Genomic DNA, 6,549 nt, shown 5'->3' on the forward strand with positions numbered 1-6,549 from the left:
GGGGGGGGATGACCTCTTAGTGGATGGCAGAATAGGGCTATTTACAGGACCTTACACTTACACCTCAGAGGGAACAGCAACTAGAGAAAAGAGCAGGAAGTCTGTGGTGGCATTAACAGAGGGAACACTGGATTGGTGTCCGTTGGTCTGGATTCTAGTCTTAATTATACCAAATGTTGCTGGGGGACCTTGAATAAGTCACACTACCTCCTAGGGAATCTTTTTTCCCCTGGTCTAATTAAAGCCACACTGCAGAGTTTCCCAATCAGGTTTTCTGACCACTTTTCTGACGGTGGGAAGAGTTCTGTCAGCAGATGAAGTAAAATGTATTTTAACTGGTTCCCCATGGCAACGCTTACAGCTATTTCCAAATAACCTTTTGTAGTCTCTGTGTTTTGGTTGGACACCTTTGGGTGTTTAGGGTTGGGAATAAAATCATCTTAATGCAAAAAGTTATTTTTGTTTTCTTTATTTTTGTAAATGCCAGCGATTTTTTCCCCTGAAACAACCTAAATCTTAAAGCTTCCTCTGGAGAAGTTGAAGGCAGAATATGAAGGGTGACATGAAACATTCAGAAAGGATTGTATGAAAACAGCTGTTCCCAACTGAGTCCACACTCGAAACTTGTGGACACCACAGGTTCAGACCGGCTCAGTGATTGTGAAACAGGAATTCTCTTTAGTAGAATGGCTAACATGGAAAGTCACAACTCCTTAAGAAACTTAGTCAAGGACCTGGAGAGATGGCTCTGCTGATAAGAGCACTCAATGCATTTGCAGAGGATGGAGTTCCTGGAACCTCTGTAGGGCACTTACAACAACCTTGACTCCCTCAAAGAAATCTGACTCCCTCATCTGGTCTCCTCAGGTACCTCATTCGTGTTCGCAAACATACACATGATTTAAAAATAAAAAAGAAAGAAGAAATAGATGAATCTTAAGAAAAGGAAGGAAATTTTAGTCTTGGACTCCCTGCAGTTAAAAATCAATCTGTAACTCCCTTGTCCTGAAAGACTATGGGAAAACAGTGTAGCCTTTGCTCTTAAAACAGTATAACTTTTGCTCTTAAAACAGTGTATCCTTTGCTTTGGAAGATCAAAGACTACACTGTGGAGTGGGCCCAAGCAACACCTCCCCTTGTCTGAGGATGCGCCATGGTGAAAAGAGCAGGTGCACGTGTTTGTTGGTCGCTTCTGCCTTGACTCCTTTCTATAGAGTATATTTTAAAATTTTAGTCTCAAAGCAGAGTCCAAAACTAGTTATATATCTATTTTAGGAACAGAGAAATATCAGAAGTTCAAAGTCATTATCTGAGAATGAGCTTCCCTTTAGCTAACACCAGTTGTGTCCAGGTGGGTATCAAGTTGACTAGGCACTACAGATACTGAGCCTGATTTGCCTTCAGTTCCTCCTATGAGAATGGAACTCGTAGTGGATTGAATTGTAGCTTCCAACATGATGCATGAAGGTCCAAACCCTGCAAGCTATAAATAAGATCATATTCAGAGGTAGGACCTTTGCAGGTGTTATTAAACTAAAGATTTACAGAGGATACCACCTCAGAGTTCCGGAACAGGCCCCAAGTTTACTGCCAAATGTACTGATGAGACAGATAAGAGGACACAGAGAGCAGGTGGTATGTGACTGTGATGGCATCAAACGGTGGATGCAGCCACTGTTGTGATCTTGGCTGCAAGTTAGGGGATGCCAAACTGAAGCCATAGAGCAAAAGAACAGTGCTGACACTGTTGGAACCAGAGCAGGATGGATCAAGTCTCTGGTGTGTTAAGCTAACTAGTTGGTGGCCCTTCAGGACAATGGAATTTTAATCTTTCATTCTGATTGCCACCTGGGGCAGACTCTGTACACCCTGTAACCCTGCCAGAGAAGGAAGAGCTACGGGAGGCATTATGAGAATTCCAAACAGACACAAGCATGCCAAGATCACAGTGGTGCTCAGGACTGTAGGGATTCTCAGAGTAAGCTCAAGGAGCGTCAGGCCAAGTTCTCAGCACAAAGGCGTGCCAGAGGACAGCCCCAGCAGTGACAGGCTACTAGAGATGATGTAAGGAACAGACAAGGGGAGGGATGAGTCAGACACCAAGACTGGGATGCTTTGCAACTTCTGACTGTCTGACAATCAGAAAGTTTCTTTATTTATACAGATTTTAAAACATTCATGACTTCCATAGGTACAGATCATATCAATTTATTCTGATCATACTTTTCTAATATGCCCAGGGTTGCAGGTTAAGCACAGGTAGAAAGGTTTTATTATTATCAACCCCATATCCTTCTTCCTAAAATTCTAAAAATCATTTTAGCGCAAGCAAGCAAGCATGTAACAGACTGTTCTCAAGCTGGCAGCACTTAGTGGTTTCAAGATGAGAATAGTTAGAGGGTGGATAGATTCTGAGTCAGTCCAGGTGAATCACCCTGCTTTAAGCGGTATATTATCAACTTTTAGTGGTCAGATATATTGCTTGCAGATTTGCCTAAGCCTGAGAATTTGGGCTTAGGAGTCTTGTTGCAGTTATTTATAATCTTGTAAGAATTTGTTTAATAAAAAAATCTTTTGTTTGTACATTAGTTAACAATACAGCAGCCTGGTGTGAACCATTCTTTCCAAGAATCACAAATCCTAATGCCTTATTCTTCTTAGGTTCTTTTATGTTGTTCTTACATCACCTATACATGCTATCATCTTAGCTTAGTCATTCTAGCTTGTGTTATGGAGTTCTTACTAGGGGCTTTATATGTATAGTCTCTTTTCTTGTATGTTATAATTCTAAGACATTCTAAATATTTTGTAGAAGGAGTTCTTTGCTCTGATTTACTGTCATCTCTCCTGTCCTGCTGAGCCTTGTCAGCCCCTCTGAATTCAAACAATTCTTAATTGTTTTTGTTTCATGAATTTACCCAGAGACAGATAACAATCTCCAAGGCACAGGGAAGGCTCCCAAGTAGGGCCCACTAGGGTTGTTGTTTCCTTAAGAGCAGGGGCTGGTACATCAGGACTTTCTTAGCAGAATACATAAACAGTTTTGTCAGAGAAGACCTGGGTGGATTGTCCTGCTTATAGCTCCACCCCCCAAAAGTTTAACACACAGAGACGTGAACCAAAAGTAAAGGACTTCAGACTCATAGCATGTGACTCAGCTTTGCTGGTACCTTGTCAGAACAGCTGTGCTAGCCTCATGACTTACACCATCCCTTAGGAAATGGCAGTGCCGAAGGGGATTTGACACAGGGTAGGGAATAAGAGACAAAGGCGGGAGAGAGAGGACAAGAGAGAAATTTGTCTAGGGTGTCGTGCAAAGGACAGCCTCTGGATAGAGAGAACACAGACATGACCCATAGGCAAATGGTAGTTTATAAAGGTAAATGGGGGAAACCCCCATGTTAGGATGAGTTGGTTTGTTTTCATTGGGCTTGTTAAGGTGGCCAAAGGGAAGCTTTTGATTGCTGGACTTCAATACTGAGGCTGAACTTTGATACTCAGCCTCAGGGGAGGAAGAGGCCAAATAAGGGAACGGACCTTGAGGGCTAGTTGTAGGATTATAATCTAATGGTCTTTAGCAAGGCAGAAGGGCAAGGCCTACCAGAGCCATGATTGCCATCCTCTCTAGAGCCCCTTTGAGATCGCCATCGGCTTTGATCGGTGTGTGTAATGCTCGGGAGATTTAAGTATATCTGGAAGGAAAACAGGAGCTGCTTTCAAGGATTCACCTCCATTTGTGCACAACGACGATGTCGCTCTTCTCCATTCAGCTATGGTGAGTAAGGTCTCCCAGACATGACATCACTGGGTGTTGTCCCTAATGGGATTTATGAATGGCTTTCTCTCACCAGGAGCTTTTTACCTCTTAGATACAGATGGTGCCCCGTTCCCTAGTCTCACAGTAGCCATGAAGTAGGTCAGCCCTGTATGACGATGGAGCCTGAGAGCTAAGGAAGTACCCAGGCTGAAAATTAAGCTTCTGTGATCCAGTGCACTGCTTATTGGCTTACCCTGTAGGAAATGACTGGCAGACCCAGCAGCAAGTTGACAAACTGAAACTGTGGTCACCAGGAAAGTGTTCTTACATGAAAACAGCAAAGAGCAGAAATCAGGGAAGAAGAAAACAGACAGAGATACCTGACACAAATGTTCCAGATACCAAAATGTGCCACTGTCACATGAGTCCAAGATAGGCTATGATGATGACCTCATCTGATACTGATTGTAAAGAGGTGATCACTCAATAATAGTAAGGCATTAATTAGAAAAACAAATGAAACTGAGTGCCTGTCACAAACAGATGAAAATTGATTTGTACATTAAAGATGCAATTGAATAACCAAGGTTATACGTACAATAAGATAACAAGAAAATATTTTAATTGCTTGAGAATAAAGGTCTTTCTAACCTTGGTATAAGCCTGAGCAATACAAAGAAATATCAACTAATTTGATGATAAGAATTAAAAATGATACTGCCAGACATGCTATACAGACAAAACAAAGTCAAGAGGTATTTTCAATGTGTGTTATTAGTTTATTTAACAATCACATGTGGTGTACCAGCTATAAGACAGAAACTGTTTCTGCTAGGACAAAAATGAGAATAAGTAATCTTGACTTCAGTGAGCTTGACCTGCTGAGTGAGGGACAACATGGAACAAGTGCTTCAGAATACCATGAGTATTATAGGTCACATCTAGTTGTCATAGCAACACACAAATGCAGAAAGTAAATAGGACATGACCTCTCTCATGTATAAAGAATGTATTAAAATCAATGAGAAAAATGGTAACACAGGCAAGCTGACTGAAGATATATATACATGGGAGATTCCTAGATAAAAAAAATGTAGGTCACCAATAAACATGTTATTATCTTCATGAGTAATCAAAGTATGCAAATTAAACCAAAATAATACATTTACCCCCTAACTTATCGAATAATAAAATAAGCCATAATAAGGTACTAATGCTAATATGCAGGGAATTAGATGCTTCAAAGACTTTGACAAGACTACATAATGTAGAAAAATCTGATAATTATATGTTAATATTTATAACCTTAAAATCCATGTTTTTATTCAATATTATAGAGTTACCGTTTTGTTTCTCCAAAATTCATGTGAAGGAGACTAACTTATAATGTGACATTTAAAGAGACACAGTCATGACAGTGGAGCCCTTGTTATGTTCCTTGTGACTAGAGGTGCCAGCAGTAATTAAATGCCAGTGACTCTTCTTCTAGGGGTGGGGCTTGGTGGTATTTCCCGTTCCCTTGTTGGTATGTGACTGGTGGTGTTATCGTTCAGGTCTGGTTTAGACTACCACATTGTTGACATTTCATGGATGAAACTTCTCTGTCCTATATAGAAGACACAATTTCACAACAGATGTCCTGGTCATTCAACACTCAGTGGTCAGCCTCAAACCATAGGCATCTGAGCAGCATTAAGTAGGCTCAGCATGTTGTATGTATATATTCACATGTATACATACATGTGAGTACATGTTTATATGTAACAATAGTAACCAAATGCAAAGAGATGGGGAAAGATGTTAGGGGAAAGTACACATTGAATTTTAAAGACACAGTACACAAGAGTATATTATATTATATTATATTATAGTATAGTATAGTATATTAATAGATTATATTTTGGATCAAATACTGTACATTTTACAAACATCAGTAATATAGTAAGCTAAGTATATTGAAATTTTGAAAGGAGGAGATCCCCTAAAAGGTTTCACCCTTTCTTTCTTCCTACACCTATCAATCTGAGGAACCAGGAAGCAACTGAAAGACAGGAAGAGAGCCTCACAGAGAACTAGCTGCATACATTTTCATCTTGTATCTTAGTCTCCAAAACTGTGAAAAACATACTTGTTTAAGGCTTCAGACTATAACTGGGTTATGAGACCTTTTCTGACATCGTGTGTGTATGCATGCATATATATATATATATATATATATATGCATTTATAAGCAGTTAATAGAAGAAACAAAACCATGTAAACACAGAAACATACATCAAAACCATATATCATAGATTAGCAAGCTATGTGCTATGTCCCATGACTAAGTCCAGCTCATTGTCTAGTTTTGAGTATGAAGTATAATTGGAATACTGCCATATTCATTTTTAAACTTATCATCTCTGGCTGTTTTATTGTCACAACAATAGAATTCAATAATTGCAACAGAGACTTTCTGTTTGCATATGCCTAAGATATTTATTATCTGATCCTTCATAGGAAGTTTGCCAGCCCTTCCTCTGTACAGTAGATCAAAATTACAAACAATTGGAATATTCATGCATCTCATTTGTCTAAAATTATTGTATATCCATAATGTAGAACATTATGGAGCAATTGATGAAGTAGATTATGTATATAAAGACATGTAAATGTTTGCTAAGGGATTTGGATAAATGAGAATCATAGTTCAATATGTATAGTATAATCCATTTTTTTGAACCCTATGTGTACAGATGTGCATTGATGTATGCATCCACTTACTAATTACAGCCAGTGAATTCTGATATTAT

The sequence above is a fragment of the Mus caroli genome, chromosome 17 (assembly GCF_900094665.2).
Source record: "Mus caroli chromosome 17, CAROLI_EIJ_v1.1, whole genome shotgun sequence".
Classification (NCBI taxonomy): domain Eukaryota; kingdom Metazoa; phylum Chordata; class Mammalia; order Rodentia; family Muridae; genus Mus; species Mus caroli.